This window comes from Homarus americanus, unplaced genomic scaffold (genome assembly GCF_018991925.1).
Source record: "Homarus americanus isolate GMGI-L3 unplaced genomic scaffold, GMGI_Hamer_2.0 scaffold56241, whole genome shotgun sequence".
NCBI classification, from domain to species: domain Eukaryota; kingdom Metazoa; phylum Arthropoda; class Malacostraca; order Decapoda; family Nephropidae; genus Homarus; species Homarus americanus.
This window is the reverse complement of record NW_024740202.1, coordinates 51,519-70,000: the sequence shown is the minus strand read 5'-3', so window position 1 is coordinate 70,000 and position 18,482 is coordinate 51,519. Positions and strand designations below refer to the sequence as shown.

Here is an 18,482-nt window from a genome sequence, read left to right as displayed (position 1 = left end):
CGTTGTAGATAGTCCTCAGCTCTGGCGTGGGTGCCCCAAGTGACCTGAGTCGTCGTAGCATGTAGAGTCGGAATGCTGCTGCCTCGATAGTGTTGTTTACATGGGCCTTCCAGTCCAATTTGTGGTCTATAGTTACACCCAGGAGTTTGGCAGACTGCACTATCTGGAGAGGATGGGCACCCACTGTAACTGCAGGAGCTTGCACTTGAGTGATGGCGATATTGAAGTGCATGACTACGGTTTTTGTGTGATTGATGGTGACCTTGTTCTCCGTAGTCCATACCTGTAGCCTGTCCAGGGTGCCTTGTAGCGATGAGTAGTCCGGTGAGGTGTTGTCCACCGTAACCCCCACAGTGCAGTCATCCACATACTTCCACTTGTGAGGAGTGTCCGATAGAGCGTCGTTGATCAGGATTAGGAAGCACAGTGGTCCCATCTTGGTCCCCTGGGGAACACCACAGGTGAGGTGTTGGAATGTGGAGACAGAACCCTGGTACCTCACTGCCTGACGATGCTCACTCAGGAAATCAGTGAGCCATGAGACCAGGTTGGTAGGCAGCCATAGTGCAACGGCCTTGTTGATAACAGTACAGTGATTAACATTGTCAAAAGCCTTCTTGAAGTCAACAAGGGCAACGGCCAGTGATGTCTTACGTTTCTGCAATGTTTTTGTGCAGAAAATCCAGGAAACTAACTAAGCAGTGTGATGTAGAGGAGATCCTCATATTGCCAAATTGCTGTGGATTAATTGACTGATAAATACTAGCAAATGCCCATTCAAAAACAAAGTCTTCACAGAGTAGACTGGGTATGGGGGTAATGGCAACTGGCCTGAGGTCGTTAGGGGACTGTGGGATGGGGACCTTGGGGATAGGGGTGACAAATGCGGTTTTCCATTCATTAGGGCATTTGCTTTGTCTGAGGGATGCATTAATAATAGAACAGAGGGGGGTGGCAAGTTCGACTGCAAACTCCTTGTATATTTTGATTGGAAGGTCAGGTAGGGTTGTAGAGCGCTTGGATTTAAATCTCAGGAGTTTGTATGTGGAGGGTCATGTATGTATGTGTATGTGTGTGTGTGTGTTTGTGTTTGTTTAATTGCCCTGGGTGTGTTGTCAGGATGCTTGTATGAACTGCAGTCAAACAGAGGGGTGAAGGGATTGCTTCTCTGGGTCTGCTGTTTGGATGTTTTCTTTTACTACGGTGTTTGGTGTTTTAATGTTTTATTTTAACTCGAGAATTTTATGTTTTAAAAATGTTATCTTCTTATGTATCTGTCTGTTTCCGTCTTTCTCCCTGTCTCTCACTTCTATATCTCTCTGTCTGCCTGTCTGTCTGTCTGTCTGTCTTCTCGTATTTTATAGCATCGTTTTTTCTTGTATGTATGTATGTATTCCCCAACACTTCCCCACCACCCCTCCTCCCCACTAAGCCCTTATCTCTTCCCCCACCATTCTTCTCCCATCTCCAACAATCTCCCTTCTGACCCTCCACTCCCCACCCCACCTCTCACCCCCTCCCCCCACACACGTCACCATGGTCGCGTGATACCCCAACCTAACCTAACCTAACCTAACCTTAGCCCACACTAAAGCTCTTGCTCTAATCGTCACTTAGATGTCTGGCTGTATGTTTCATTCTGTCTCGTTCTGTTTCACTCTGTTTCGTTCTGTCTCGTTCTGTTCCATTCTGATCAATTTTGTTTCATACTGTCCCATTCTGTTCACTTCTGTCTCGTTCTGTTTCATTCTGTTCTGCTCTGTTCCGTTCTGTTCTGTTCCGTTCTGTTCTGTTCCGTTCCGCCTCTCATCTCTCCGGTAGGAGGATGAAGGTCAATATTGTGGTTTTACATAATAATAATAATAATAATAATATATCTTGTCATTCTTTCTTTTAGTCCCTTTCTCTCATTCTCTGTCTTTCTATCTTTCTCTCTCTCTCCACACACACACACACACACACACACATAAATATAAATATAAAGACACAAATGAAGACTAATTCGTGAGAAGAAGCATTATACCACCTGACACCTGAGACAGTCTCCCCCTCACCTCTCTACCTCGCCTCTCCCCTCACCTCACTACCTCGCCTGCCCCCACACAGAGATATGGACCTTATGTGTGTTTGTGTGTTTGTGTGTGTGTTTGCGTGGTGCGTCGGGGCTTATACCTTCCATTGTCAGTTTGTTTGACAGGCCGGTTGGTGGGGCTGACAGTTGGCGCCCAAACACACAAACAGACAAACAGACAAGCAGACTATCACGTAAATATTCGTGTTTTATCTGTGTGGTTAAATCGTTTTCTGGTATCGGTATGGTGGAAGATTCTCAAAGGTTCGTAAGTTCAATTTTCCTCCTAACTGGTGATGTGAGAACGTATCTAACTGACTCACTTAACTTACGCCACAAAGATTAATATTCCTATCCTTTGTGCAATACGGTTCTAATAAACACATTAATTTAATAAACATAATAAAAAAATAAAAAATACGATAAATAAATTAATAAATACATATATACAAGAGTGTATATAAATGAATCTTTGGATACATACTGCATGTGTTATACAAGAAGACACATCTTCACTACCGGGATATCAACATAATCAAAAGTGACAATTTCGTTTCGGAAAGAAGTGGGATCAGTGTTGAACAGTGATGAACAGTGTTTAAGCCAGTGAATTCAGCACCAGACAGTACCAGTGAGAGCAGTGACCCACCAGTGAGATAAGCACCCCTGGGAACTGACCGCCATCTTCTGACCAGGAGGTGTTAATCAGTCCACCTGGGAACAACAAAGGGCCGCCTTTACACCTGACTATGAGATAACACAACACCACCCAGCAGAGTGAGGTACTGTGACACCACCCCACACCACCCAGCAGAGTGAGGTACTGTGACACCACCCCACACCACCCAGCAGAGTGAGGTACTGTGACACCACCCCCACACCACCCAGTGTCCCCAGGACCACGTGAGGTCCTTCATATCAACACCCGAGGACGAGTTACTGCACCACGTGGCCTACGTGACCTCACACAGTATGGCAAGAGACCAGCCCGGGCCATCAACTGTAAACTATAATAATTTGTATGTTCAATCATTGTTCCTTCTCCGTTTAGTAATGAAAGCTTTTGTTAAACGACCCACCCACCCCAGGTCTCTGTATGTAATAAGTCATTTTTGTCTAAGTATATTTTCAGCCTTCGGGATGCTGAACTTTCTCAATAAACCGTTAATTATTATTATTATTATTATTATTATTATTATTATTATTATTATTATTATTATTATTATTATTATTATTACATACATACATACATACATGCACTTTAATTCTTAACTGACCTTATCTAGGTGGCCGTGGCTCAATGGGCAGGTACACTTAACCTCAGCGACAACACCCCTGGTTCGTGCTGGAATGACAGACAGACAGAGTGGTCAAGATGACAGTGATATTATGGCAGTGACAGACGTGACAGCTGTTTATATCAGAAGGGAGAAATTGACAGGTAAATTTGCAAATGCTTGTGTGTGTGTGTGTGTGTGTGTGTCTGTGTGTGTGTGTGTGTGTGTGTGTGTGTGTGTGTTGTCGTATACGTGTGTTGGTCTATGTATGTATGTTAGTGTGTGATCGTATTTATCCTCTCTCTCTCTCTCTCTCTCTCTCCCAGAGTACCATCGTTAAGGAACAGTACACCGCTATGGATATAAACGACCTCTGATCACGCGACTGAGCTCACACACTCTCTCTCTCTCTCTCTGTGTCTATACTCCTGTCTAACCTTCTGTCTCCTTCTCTTCTTCTCTCTCTCTCTCTTCCTTGAATAACATAAACACATTTAATAATTCATATAGACACACACATGTAAATCCTTATTTCATACCCACGTACACTAACACACACATACATAAACACACACACACACACACACACACACACACCGGCTGCAACTCTATTAATAAACCTTTTATTATTATTATTATTATTATTATTATTATTATTATTATTACACATCAAATTCTCTACAAACATAAAATATCATCATCAAGTTAACTCCAAACACACAAACACACACAGAAAGAGTTAAGAATGATATGGGAGTTAATGTGGGGCGAAATTAATGGTCTGTTCCTACCATTAAGAGTCGATAGGAACAACTACAACTGTCTATTGACTGTCTATTGAGATCTATTGGAACTACTGTCTATTAACTGTCTATTGCGATCTATTGGAACTAGTCGATATATCTATTTTGTCTAATCCTCCAAGTTTATTGTGATAAATTGGGACTGGTCGAATTATCTATTAACTGGAGGCTGAGGCGATAGATTGTAATTGGGTAAACTATCTATTTGCTGGATGTCTATCACGATAGACTTCAATAGACAGGACTATGATTAAAATACTGGGGAGAGAGAGAGAGAGAGAGAGAGAGAGAGACCCAATAAAATTATACACACACACCCATATAAAAACAAACAAACAAACAAATAAACAAGCACAAACACCATCACTAGTTCACAGGTTAATTAAATTTTCGATAACATATTTCCCACCTGAAAAAAATACTCTCAGGTAATTATAAAAAAAATTAGAACTTAAAAACCAATTATATCAGTGAAAAATAAAATCCCAACCTCAGTCTTTGGGTTTTTACTGTGTTGAAGGAGGAGTTACTGAAGTGGGTTAGGTTTAGGGGGGAGCTGTCTGAGGAAGAAGAGCGAAGTTTTCAATTCCATTAGGTAGTCTATGATCCAACTACTGGAAAGAGCACTACCATTCACTGCTCAACCGAAACACAGATGTGAATGTCTTGACTACCCAGCAGGTCCCTCAGTATCCAGAGCTGACCCACCTCAGCTATCCTCCATCCCAGGATGAGGTAGCTACTGCCATCAAACAGATGAAAAATAACAAAGCCTCGGGGCCTGATGGAATCCCAGCTGAGGTGCATGAAGCAGGAGGACTTCTGCTTACCAGCCGTCTCCACTCTCTCCTGGAGAATAGATGGGAAAAGGAGGAAATACCCCAAGCTCTTAAAGACACCACCATTGTCAATATTTACAAGAACAAGGGAGACCGGTCAGACTGTGGCAACTACCGCGGGATCTCACTGCTGTATGTAGCTGGCAAGATTATCGCCCGAGTCCTCCTAAACAGACTTCTTCCTGAGGCGGAAAACTTCTCAGAATTTCAATGTGGCTTTATACCATCATGTGGCACCACTGACATGATCTTTGCTGCCCGCCAGATACAGAAAAAGTGCAGAGAACAGCGTCGTGACCTGTACATGGCTTTCATCAACCTAACCAAGGCCTTCGACTCGGTCAACAGGGAAGCCCTCTGGTGGACCCTCAGCCGTTTTTGGGTGCCCACCAAAATTAATCGCCATTGTGAGGCAACTCCATGATGGCATGAACGGCAGTGTCCTGCACAATGGCACCCAGTCTGAGTTCTTCCCATGCAAATGGGGGTAAAACAAGGATGTGTACTGGCACCAACTCTCTTTTCCATTTTCTTGGCTGCCTTCCTTACTCATACCAATACCAATTTAGCCGGCGGGGTGGACATCCGGTACCGGATGAAGGGTCTTTTCAACGTAAGACGACTCCGGCAAGAACAAAGGTGTCGGCCGCTTCCATCACTGAACTTAAATATGCAGAGGACCTCACCCTCATCGCTCACACTGAATGCGACCTACAGAAAACCATGAACACCTACGCAGATACGTATACACACTTCGACCTTGAGGTGAATGTACCTAAGACTCTAATTCTCTCTTTCAGCCTGCTCCTGGTTCAGCCACACCTCCACCATCCATCCAGCTTAACGGTACTACCCTCTCTAATGTTACCCACTTTCAGTATCTTGGATCCACTCCAGATGTCTTCACATCATCAAAATGTGTTGACACCCCGTCCTCCGTTGTGGTGGTCGCTCATACTAAGGCGTGACTCCTTCTGCTGCTTTGTCCTCGAGGACCTCCGATTGATGACGGGGAGGTGCGAGGAGAGTCAGTTTCTACCTACACCAAGTACTGCACCGGGCGACCTCTAGTACGGTGAAGCTTGTCCAGAGCGGAGTCTGTTAAGTGCCTGGCAGCCGCTATGGACAGTAAAACGAGTTGATCCTTCAGTTCACTCCCCAGTACAACAAGAGGATGACGACAACAGTGGCCAAGGTGTGCCCCGATCATCAGTTAATGGTAACCTGAAGAAAGTTCATGTGGCGGTTCTTAAGACCAAGTTCACACGATTCTGGAGACCGTCTCCTGCGCCCACCTGAGATCCCTCGGTTTATGGTACATTTTACTTGTCAATCACGTTACCCACTCTACTGTTATGTGACCTTTATTGTCCCTGTTTATTGTACATACATACATACATACATACATACATACATACATACATACATACATACATACATACTTCAAGCCATTCTGCCCTTGACACCTGGCTTGGCTTTTTATCGTTACTTAATGAAGGCAAATTTTTTTTAAAACTTTTTACAGGTAAATTTTGGTGAGAGAGAGAGAGAGAGAGAGAGAGAGAGAGAGAGAAATGAAGAAAATGAGCGAGAGAAAAAACAGCGACAGAGAGATAGATAGATATATGGATAGAGAGAGAAGGAACGAATAAGTGAGAGAGAATGATAATTAAACTTGAAAATAGCAAAGAGAGAGAGAGAGAGAGAATATGAACAATGAGAGGGAGCGACTTTAACCCCCCCGACTCTCCCCCCACTCTCCCTCCCTCTCCCACAAGCAGGTATTGAGTTGGGGGAGGTTGGCATAGCAACCACGATCATCCCACACCTGTTGAGTGAGAGTATGAGAGAGTGACATACCTGTGTGAGGGAGAGTGAGGGAGAGTGAGGGAGAGTGACATACCTGTGTGAGGGAGAGTGAGGGAGAGTGTGAGGGAAGGCGTGAGGGAGAGTATGAAGAAGAGTGTGAGGGAGAGAGTGAGAAAGAGAGAGAAAATAGCTAAGACAAATAAAGAGTGAAAGTACTAGGAAGAGTAACATACCTAGAAGAGAGAGAGAGAGAGAGAGAGCGAGAGAAGGGAACAGTTACGAATAAGGGGAGAGTCTCTCTCTCTCTCTCTCTCTCTCTCTCTCTCTCTCTCCGTCTCTAAGGTATCGTCGAGAGGATATGTTTTCTAATATTTTCTTTCATTTCTTTCCTTCCTTCATTCACTACATTCCTCCCTGCTTTCATTTAATTTCTTCACTACATTCGTTCCTTCATTCACTAAAATTCCTAGATATAAATCGTAAGTTTAACATTAATTTGATATTTTGTGTTCCTGAGTATCGAATACACACACACACACACACACACACACACACACACAGGTCATACGTCCATTAAAAAACATGATTTTCCTAGTGATTAGCGAATCCTCCATTTGCAGAAGATTGGAGACCAAGTTCTTGTGATTACACAGAGGAGGACATGGCGTGGTGGTTAGTAGTGGTGGTGGTGGTGGTGGTGGTGGTAGATTAGTGGTAGTGGTGGTGGTGGTGGTGGTTGTGGTGGTGGTGGTGGTGGTGGTGATGGTGGTGGTGGTGGTGGATTAGTGGTAGTGGTGGTGGTGGTGGTGGTGGATTAGTAGTAGTGGTGGTGGTGGTGGTGGTGGTGGTGGTGGTGGTGGTGGTGGTAGATTAGTGATAGTGGTGGTGGTGGTGTTGGTAGATTAGTGGTGGTGTGGTGGTGGTGGTCGTAGAGGTTAGTGGTGGTGGTGGTGGTGGTGGTGGTGGTGGTGGTGGTGGTGGTGGTGGTAGAGTTAGTGGTGGTGGTGGTGGTGGTGGTGGTGGTGGTGGTGGATTAGTGGTGGTGGTGTAGGTGGTGGTGGTGGTGGTGGTGGTGGTGGTGGATTAGTGGTGAGTGGTGGTGGTGGTAGGTGGTGGTGGTGGTGGTAGATTAGTGATAGTGGTGGTGGGTGGTAGATTAGTGATAGTGGTGGTAGTGGTGGTGGTAGATTAGTGATGGTGGTGGTGGTGGTGGTGGTAATAAATTTGAATTTTGCCACAGACAGCACCTAGTTTATCGTGCACCCAATACTCATCCAGTAAACGGTAGGACAAGAAGAATTACAGAGCGGAGGTGACAAAAGACCCGGTGTTGTGGATAATGAGGCATGGCGTGGTACAGAGGGTCTCCAATACAGTGTTTCTTTGGTTCTGTACACAGGAGTTAACTAAACACACAGAAGCGCGTGAGGGAAACACTACAGTGTGAAGCAGTATGTTTGGCTGCACACTTTGTCATTTACTGTGTGTTTAGTTGACTCGGCTACTAGGTGTAAAAAAGTGGACCCAGTCTTAATATTTGAGTTATCTTGCCATCAGAGATAAAATGTTGTGCCAATATATACACAGTGTGCTTGGATCTGTCCCTAAATGGTTCTATTTTTTCACATTCTAAGTTGGGGAGCGTGGCCATATGTCTGGTCACACTCTTTAAATTTAGTTTTGTTTACATCTACCTGAGGGATATACTGTCAGAGGTTACATCATCTTGTAATCTAGTGATCTTGTTACTTGTTCCATATACATGTTTTACTTGATACATCATGGTAAACAATGGATTGACTAGTGCCAGCTTGTACGTGTCTATTGGCTTCAAATTCATCAAAAAGTTTTTCCTGATTACTGTTTTTAAAGTCATATTTGACAGACCCAGATTGTATTCAACAGTGTTAGACGTGATTTTGGTGAGGGCATCAACTCTGTCATGTTCTCTGAGGCCTACGTGAGAGGGGATCAACAGCAGTTTGATCCTGATACACTTGTCAATAAGTTTATGTTTGCTGCTGGTGACAAGAGCAAGTAGTGAGGATAGGGAGTCACTGATAAGACTGTCTGTGGTAGAGTCTTCAACAAGTGAGTGTGGTAACTAATCCAGTTTGTTGAGTGGTGGTAGTGGTAGTGGTGATGGTGATGGTACTAGTCGATGGTGGTGGTAGTGAGTTGATAGTGGTAATGGTGATAGTGACGGTAGTAGCTAACGGTGGTGGTGATGGTGGTAGAAGGCGTAGTCGAAGAAAAGTGGTGTTAGTAGTAGTAGTAGTAGTAATCCCATGGCCGCATGTCACCTTAACTTAGCTCTCGATGCTGCACACAGGAGGAACGAGAACGACAAGATAAGGGCATACGTGGAGAGAATTCAGAACGTTGATCAAGGCAGCTTCACTCCTCTAGTGTTCACAACCTCTGGTGGGATGGGACCAAGTGCAAGATGCTTCTACGCCAGACTCGCGGAGGTGCTATCCGAACAGAAGCAGCAGCCCAGAAGTTATGTTACAGCCTGGTTGAGATGTCGACTGTCCTTCTCTCTCCTTCGGTCGGCTTTGCTCTGCCTCAGGGGAACGAGAGCATCGGCCCCAAAGCCGACAACAGTTGCAGATATTGATTATGAGGCAACAGTCACTGAATGCCGCATAGATCTGCGGCTCAACTAACTCAACACAGCTACGATAGCTACTTATTTATATAAAAAAAAAGTAGTAGTCGTACTCACTTCTCATGAAGACGTACTGTACACTCGGCACCTCCGGGCCGCTAGGGTCAGACTGTCGGCCTCCTCCCCACCAGATTTATTAACCTCCTTCCACCAACAATACAGAGCAGAGATTGACGATCAACCTACACCTGACCTACAAAAGGAAACAACTGTTAGAGTGACACTCAGTGCTCAGCGGTCAAGGGTGACCTGACGCAGACCGTACACTCACCACCAACACCCGGTGAGAAACTAAGACTCCAAACTACATCACGAGAGAAATGAGGACTCCCTACTCCACCCAGGTGAGGAACTATGAATTACTCACTGCATCACATGAGGAACAGGAACCATCTCCAACACCCTGTGTGAGCTGGAGGACCTACCCGGACCACGTGGTGGATCTACAGCTGTCATGAGGGAGCCGCCCTTAGCACCTTGGTAGTGAACCATGGGAAGGACTTTGTGGGAGCCAATATCAGGTCACAAGAATGTCTACAGACCAGCTCCCACAGTACCAGGTCTATAGTTAATCTATATGTTGACGACATGTTACTTATCTTTTCGTATTGAAAGCTTTTGTCACTCAAGTGACCCACTCCCTAGTTCACCATAAGTAACTTATTAACTCTGTTTATTATATATTTTCAGCCTTCTGGCTGCCATGTTATCTTAATAAACCGTTAATTACTATTATTATTATTATTATTACTATTACATACATTCAATACCAGAAAGACACAAATATTTCCTTATCTTTATTCTTATTCTCATCTTTCTTCAGGTGTCTCGCTATCTCTCTTGTCTTCTCTTGTTTTGCCGACGCAAAATTTGTTTTTAATGGAAAATGAAAATATGCACTTTAGTCTCTCTCTCTCTCTCTCTCTCTCTCACCAAACACATTATCACCATTCGCGGTTCAGTAAGTCACCACCAGCATAATATTGGAACCGACTCATAATCCCCTACCATCAACACCACTCCCAAAGTATTCTAAAACACGTAAACAATAATAAAACGAAATGAACCAAATACCAGAGGTTAACTTTTATCATCTAATGTCCATTTTATTTCTCAGTTCATTATTTTTTTACGATTAATACTCAATACCTTTTTTTTATCGATATTTTATTTTTTTTTTATTTTTACGAGAATTTTATATATTTCTGGAGTATTAAAATGTGACTTGTTGTTGTTATTGTTTTGTTGTTGTTATTATTGTTATTGTTTTGGTTATACATAAATTGTCTCTTTTTACTCTCTCTCTCTCTCTCTCTCAACATAAAGATAACTCACCCACTCACTCACTCTCACTCACTCTCACGCTCTACAAGGAGATAACTCACCCACTCGCCCTCTCACTCACCCACTCGCCCTCTCACTCACACACTCTCCCCTTTCTCCCTAACTTTCATCTAACTCTCCTTAACTGTTCTGTATAGGGGAACTCAACGAGCCTGTCACTGAAGCCGTCCACGAGAGAGAGAGAGAGAGAGAGAGAGAGAGAGAGAGAGAGATGGACAGGCTCACTTTCTTCACAAGACCAGGAGAGAGGAGTGAAGCCTTGAGAAATTAACGAGCTGAAACCATCACAGGTAAGAGGCGAGGTGAGGCCTACACTACACTACACTACACTACACTACACTACACTACACTACACTACACCTTCAATGCGTTAAGGGAAAGTCCTGTCAAAGGGGAAAAAATCTTGAAGTGGTGGTAGTTTTTTATCATCATTTTCATCATCATCATCATCATCATCATCATCATCATCATCATCATCACTATTATCATCATCACTATCACCACTATAACCAACCACCCAAAACACACACACACAGTACAGTCTTACCTACACATTCACTTAACATTTAACACTTGACAGGCACCATCATTTACACCTGGCAGGTAAATTAACCAAGGGAGGTAGAGTACGGCAGGTAACACTACTAATGACTTAACGGGAGAGAGAATGAACACCTGTAGCTGAAGTGTACACGGATGGGAGTGAGTTAGTATACACACACACACACACACACACACACACACACACACACACACACACACACACACACACACACACACACACACACACACACACACACGTCTAAGAGATAATGTATGTCTCTCTGTCTCGCGGCCTCTAAAATGCGAGATAATTTAGACGCTCATTTCAAGCTTGTTTATGACACGACCTGACATAACCTGACATAACCTGACACAACCTGACACAACCTGAACATAACACTGCAGGTTCACTATCTAACCCACACCCCAATTACAACCACAACCTACAACTTTTAATAACCCCAATAACAACAACCACCTAAATAACAAGAAAATTAAACAATAGACGTAAAACAAAATATAACATGAATAAACAAAATGAAAACTGAAATGGAAAATACAAGTTGATCAAAAAGTCCCTGTGCACTTAAAATACTTAATACTATACTTATTCTATGTTATAATAAGAACAAGGTGCACAGTGACTTTTCGATCATCCAGTTTAATATCAGACTTGGCGAGAAAGTATAATAGTTTTTGTTATGAGTTATGAAAATAATTACACCAAGAAGATATTAGACTCGACAACAACGACAAAACAACAGAAAGAATATATAGAAAGATAGAACTACGGCTCAACGCTCGTTAATGATGGCAATTACCTCCAAATTGCCTCCATTAACAACGTACGGCAGCCACAACCACCTTTCTCTAATTGTCTCTCTCTCCCAGCACCTTCCTTCTTATCTCTCTCTCTCTCTCTCTCTCTCTCTCTCTCTCTCTCTCTCTTCTATCTCTTAATCTCTAAAGAAAAATACAGCAAGATTACATAGAAACTACAGGTAACATTTCCTAATTAAAATACGGGTAAAATATTATAAAAGCCCAGGTGTCTCTCTGGCTCAGGTAATTCATCAGTATTGTCATGGACCAAAAATTATTATAACTTTCCATTAAAACTTTACCCAAACCTGAAATATACACAACCGTGAAATTACACTGGCTACCGTGGTCAGCTGAGATATTCTGGTGATTATTACAACTATTCTGGTGGTGGTGATCGTGGTGATAGTGGTAGTGGATGGACCAAAAATTATTATAACTTTCCATTAAAACTTTACCCAAACCTGAAATATACACAACCGTGAAATTACACTGGCTACCGTGGTCAGCTGAGATATTCTGGTGATTATTACAACTATTCTGGTGGTGGTGATCGTGGTGATAGTGGTAGTGGAGGTGGTGGTGGTGGTGGTGGTGGTGGTGGTGGTGAGGTGGTGGTGGTGGTGGTGGTGAAGTGGTGGTGGTGGTGGTGGTGGTGGTGGTGGAGGTGAGTGGTGGTGGTGATAGTGGTGGTGGTGGTAGTACTATTACTACAACTACTACTATTAATAATAATAATAATAATAATAATAATAATAATAATAATAATAATAATAATAATAATAATAATAATAATAATTCCCATCTCATATATTATCAAGATTATTTAAACTTAGCGAAAGTCTAAACCTCCCCAACTATTTAAAACTATCTCACTTTCTTTAACTTTTTCTCTCTTTATAACTAACTTTTTCTCTTACTTTCTCTTCTTGACTTCTCGCTTTCCATTATATAATCTCTCTCTCTCTCTCTCTCTCTCCGTCTCTTTTATTGTCTCTAATACTCTTTCTCTCGCATTTTCACCTTTTCTCTCATTTACCATTTCTCTTTCTCTCCTTCGTACGTCTCTCACACTTTCTCATGTTCTCTCTCACTGTCCTTCCTTCTCTCTCCCTCTCTCCTCTTCCTTATCCTCTCATTCGCTCTTCTTCCAGTCTTCCTTTCTCCTCTTACTTCCTTTCTCCCTCTCACTCCTTATTTATCTCCCTCTTTTCCGTCTCTCTCCCTCCCCCTCACCTTTCTCTCTCTGTCCTTCTCCCTTTCACTTTCTTGACCTCTCACTTCCTCTCACCTCCTTTACCTCCCTTGCCTCTCTCTCCTCTTTTCTTTCTCTCACTTTCTTCAGCTCTCTAAACTCTCCCCTCCCTCTTCCTCCTCCTCTGTCTCCCTCTCTCTCTCCCTCACCTCTCCCCTCCCTCTTCCTCCTCCCTCTGTCTCCCTCTCTCTCTCCCTCACCTCTCCCTCTCTCCCCTCCCTCACACTCGCCCCTAGCCGTAGCGTCCCGTCACCATGACAACCAACACACAGGTACAAGGTGAGCCAGACTCACCTGTTCACCTATACTTACCTGTCCTTCATACAGTATTATTATTATTATTGTAGGAGTTGTTGTTATTGATATTATTAGTATTAGTTGTTGCTGTTGGCGTTATTGTTGTTGTTGTTGTTATTGTTGTTGTTGTTATTCTTGTTGTTGTTGTTGTTGTTGTTGTTGTTGTTGTTGTTGTTGTTATTCCGGATCACCTGAAGATCAGCCCCAGATTATTTCACCTGATGATTAAACACCTGGGAGTTGTTAGGTTAGGTTAGGTTAGGTTAGGTTAGGTTAGGTTAGGTTAGGTTAGGTTAGGTTAGGTTAGGTTAGGTTAGGTTAGGTTATGTTATGTTATGTTAGGTTAGGTTATGTTAGGTTAGGTTAGGCTAATCTTCAGGTGCCTAGTTTTTATTATACACCTGTCGATTTGGAGAGGTGCGGTGGCCGAGTGGATAAAACGCTCGCTTCCTGTCCTAAGCATCCCTGGTTCGAACGCAAGAGTACCTTAAGTTCACCCAGCTGTATATAGGTACCTGACTTTACCGTTGAGGAAGTGAGGGAGGCAGAGTACAGTGCCGTCTGTGCTGGCCTTGTTATATAGAGTGTTATACTTGGTCAGGTCTATGGAGCACACTCATGCTTTTTCACTTATTGGCATATTTAAAGATTTTTCTATCTATCTATCTATCTATCTATCTATCTATCTATCTCTCATTTCGTCTTATTAACTCTCCTCCTTTAGTTGATAATCTTTCTTCCCTTTCTCTTCGCCGTAATGTTGCTTCACTCTCTCTCTTTTACAGGTACTTTAACGGGCAATGTTCGGTGGATTTGGCATCCTGTGTACCGCCGACAAGGCCATGGGCTCGTAACACACGTCTTGCCTGAGGTGCCCACCGTTTCTCTGTGGATGTCGGTCACACTATAATAACCCGTTATAGTACTTCCTTCTTTCCTCACACAGCCAAACTGTGGAATGATCTGCCTTCTTCTGTGTTTCCATACTCATACAATCTGTCTCACTTTAAAAAGATGGTTTTCGATGACCTGTGACCGGGTGGGCTATTCCCCGTAAAAAAAATCTCTCTACTGTATATATCTATCCATCCATCTTTCTATCCATCTATCCATCCATCTATCCATCCATCCATCCATCTATCTATCCATCCATCTATCCAGCCATCTATCTATCAATCTATCCATCTATCTATCCATCCATCTATCTATCCATCTATCTATCTATCTATCTATCCAACAATCAATTTAACTCTCTCTTTATTCCCATATTTCTAATCTATAATAATTCAAAAGTAAACAACCTAACCCCAACCAAACATAACCAACACACACACAAACTCCTTGACCTAACATGGTTTGGCCGGACGACTCGTTGTTGTTGTTATAGGTCAGGATCTTTGACCTAAACTTGACGACCATCGGACAAAGAACAAGGTCAAAACAGGTCAACAAAACACAGTCCAAATTTTTTTTCTCCTCAAATCTCAGGTCAATATTTTCTTTTCGGTATAATTTGGTGTCTTGATACAAACAAACAAACAAACAAACACAAAGCGAACGAATTGCTAAAAATGAGCGGTCGTTATTTTCTCAGTGAGCTAGTTCTCTCTCTCTCTCTCTCTCTCTCTCTCTCTCTCTCTCTCTCTCTCTGTCTCTCTCTCTCTCTCTCTCTCGTAATTCCCCGTTATTACATCGATTCTCTTGGGAGTTAGACATGCAATGGTTGGCTAAAGAAAGAAAGAAGAAAATAAAGAGTGTGGAAGAATGTTTGATGGTAATGTGTGTTTAGAATGTTGGTGAATGTTTGGTGGTGTGTTTAGAATGTTGGTGAATGTTTGATGGTGTGTTTAGAATGTTGGTGAATGTTTGATGGTGTGTTTAGAATGTTGGTGAATGTTTGATAGTGTGTTTAGAATGTTGGTGAATGTCTGGTGGGAATGAGTGTTTGTGGTGAATGTTTGGTGGTAATGTGTATTTAGAATGTGGTAGATAATAATTGTTGTTCTCATTATTATCATTATTATTATTATTATTATTATTAGTAGTAGTAGTAGTAGTAGTAGTAGTAATAGCATGTTTGTTATTGCAATTATCAGTTATACTAATTATCACTGTAAGTAAAATAATAATAATTTAATCATTCACTTACCAGTACGATATGTTTTCCCTCACGCTGCCAGATGTCATGTGAAGGTTGTGGTGCGGCATCCCTCAGTGCGCCTCACAACACAGTGAAGAGTACACGCACTAATGCATCTGAAAAATAAAATACCTAATCACACCATCCACTATTGACAATATTATCCTTTATTAATTGTATTTTTTTGACGATTAAAACAAATAAATGACCTAATTAATGTCAAGTTAATACAATGATGAATCGTTGTATATATATCGAAAATAAAAATCTGGGTTCCAATAGTAATTTGTGTTTTTACCGTCGACTTAACTCTTTTAAAACTAAATGACATATTAATAATGATCATCGCGTTAATCCGTAATCACTATCCAAACAGGTAATATATTTCTACTCTTGTCAAATAGTGAATAAAAATGAACCACAATAGAATTTTTTTTTTTTTGCTTTGTTGACTTGTACAGTATAATCCATAATAGAATGATGCAGGAATTGTTAACTTTGATATCGTGTTGTGTTTTTTTTTCCTTGCAGTATAAACAGTAGTAGGTGAGTCTAATGGCCAGAGGGGAGATGGTTAATTATCTGTAATAACTACCCTCTCTCTCTCTCTCTCTCTACCTCCCTGCCTCTTCTCCCCTCTCTCTCTGCCTCTCTCCCCTCTTTTCCTTCTACCACCATATTCTCCTTTCTTTCTCTCTCTATCTCTTCTCCCCTCCTTCTTTACCTCCCTCTTCTCCCATCTTTCTCTACCTTTTTCTTCTCCTCTTTTCTCTTCCTCCCCACTCATCCTTCTCTCTCTTCTCCCACCCTTTCTTCCTTCTCTCTTCATTATCCCCTTCTTTCTTTATTCCCCCAATTCTTCCTCCTCCCTTTCCCCTCAGGTTTCTTCCCTTTGACTTGCCCTTTAGTCATGCGAGGGCAAGTGAGGGGAGAGGGAAGAAGGGGGGATAAATGGGAGATGGGGGAATGAAGAAAGAAGGAGGTGAGAGGGGGGAGGAGTGAGGGAGAAAGAGGAAGGGAGAGTGAGAGAGGAAAGATAAATATAAAAGCAAGGAGGGGCAGAGAGTGGGGGAGGGAGTAGAGGATGGAGGGAGGGGTGAGATGGAGGGATGGGAAAAACAAGATATTTTTCTCTCCCAGCAGACGAGATTGGACAAGATTGGAAAGGAGGGAGTGGGGAGGGAGTGAGGAGGGAGTGGGGAGGGAGTGGGGGAGGAGTGAGGAGGGGTGAAGTGAGAGATTAGAAGTAGAATGAAAAATAGAAGAGGAATGGTGTAGGGAGGGAGGAAGGGGGGAGGGAGGGGAGATAAGGTGTGGGGAGAAAAGAGGGGAGGTGGGGAGGGGAGAGAAAAGACGTGGGGGAGAGAGAGAGAGCGTGAGGAGGGGCGTAAGAGGAGGGTGTGGGTCCCTAGGGATGGGAAGGAGTGGTCAGTAAGGGCCCATAGGATCACAGGACGCTGCCGTAGGACCACAACCAGTCGAACTTCTTCATCCTGTGACGGACAACAACACGGCGGGTGGGCCAGGAATGGAGGGGGAAATATAGAGTTTTGGGGAAATTGGGGAAATTTTTAGAGTGCTTAGGGGAAAATAGGGAAATTTTTAGAGGGTTTTGGGGGAAAATAGGGAGATTTTTAGAGGGTTTGGAGAAAATAGGGAATAATAGGTTTTGGGGATATTATGTAATGGTTTTGAGGGAAATTAGGGAATTCATTAATGTTTTTGTGGGAAATTGGGGAAACTGTAGAGGGCTTTAGGGAAATATAAGGGTTTGGGGAAAATAGTGGGAAAAATATAGCAGTCTGAAGAAAATGGGGAAAAATAAAGAAGTTTGGGGAAGATAATAGGAAGAAATATAGACTAGGAAAAAACACAAACATACAAACAAACTAAGAAACCAACAAATAAACAAACAATACAAATAAACAACCATACAAACAACCAAACAAACAAACAAACAAAAACAAACACCTACACCAACAAACAAAAACAAACAAACAAACAGAGAGCAAAGCCATACAGACCGATAGGCACAAAAAAAATTTAGGGGTGGGGGAAGGCGAGTGAGGGAGGAGGAGGGGGGTGGGTGTAGGGGGGTTGAAGGAGGTAGGGGGGGGAGGGGGGAATGGTCATATTACCCACAATACCCCACAAGATATATAATACAACCACCAATAATATAACGGGTAAATAATATATCGCTTGGTGGTGGTGGACAGAGGGTAATATATCCTGGGGGCCCCTATTGTGTTATTGTCTCAAGATGGGCACACGACACACCGCATGATGGGGGGAATGTAGTGCTCGTCCCAACTTGAGATTGATTTTTTTTTTGCAGTTTTTTTGTTATTATCGTTGTTATTGTTGTTGTTGTTAGTATCATCATCAACATATTATTATTATTATTATTATTATCACAATTAATAAAACTTTTCACCAATATTAAAACAATTATAAAACAAGAGGGAGAGACCCCGTCAGAATAAGGCGCTACACAGTCCTGGAACATCATTAAAACATTTTGTGACTGTGAGAAGATCGTTAGAGAGAAACTTAAAACACGCCTTTAAAACTTTTTACTCACGTACAGTATATATTAAAACACATACAG

At 42.5% G+C, this 18,482-nt stretch overlaps 1 long non-coding RNA gene across 2 annotated transcripts in view; it reads right to left on the bottom strand.

Annotated features, from left to right (window-relative positions):
• The window catches only part of LOC121875274, a 36,069-nt gene extending 19,580 nt beyond the window's left edge, over positions 1 to 16,489 (bottom strand). Inside the window, exons 1-3 of one of the 2 annotated variants that reach the window (XR_006090573.1) lie at positions 15,881 to 16,489; positions 9,528 to 9,663; positions 3,349 to 3,416 (exon numbers count right to left, since the gene is read on the bottom strand). This is a non-coding gene — a long non-coding RNA (uncharacterized LOC121875274). The remainder of the gene's footprint in view (positions 1 to 3,348; positions 3,417 to 9,527; positions 9,664 to 15,880) is intronic. The other variant, XR_006090574.1, reaches the window with a different exon arrangement.
• Between the last annotated feature and the right edge of the window lie 1,993 nt (positions 16,490 to 18,482).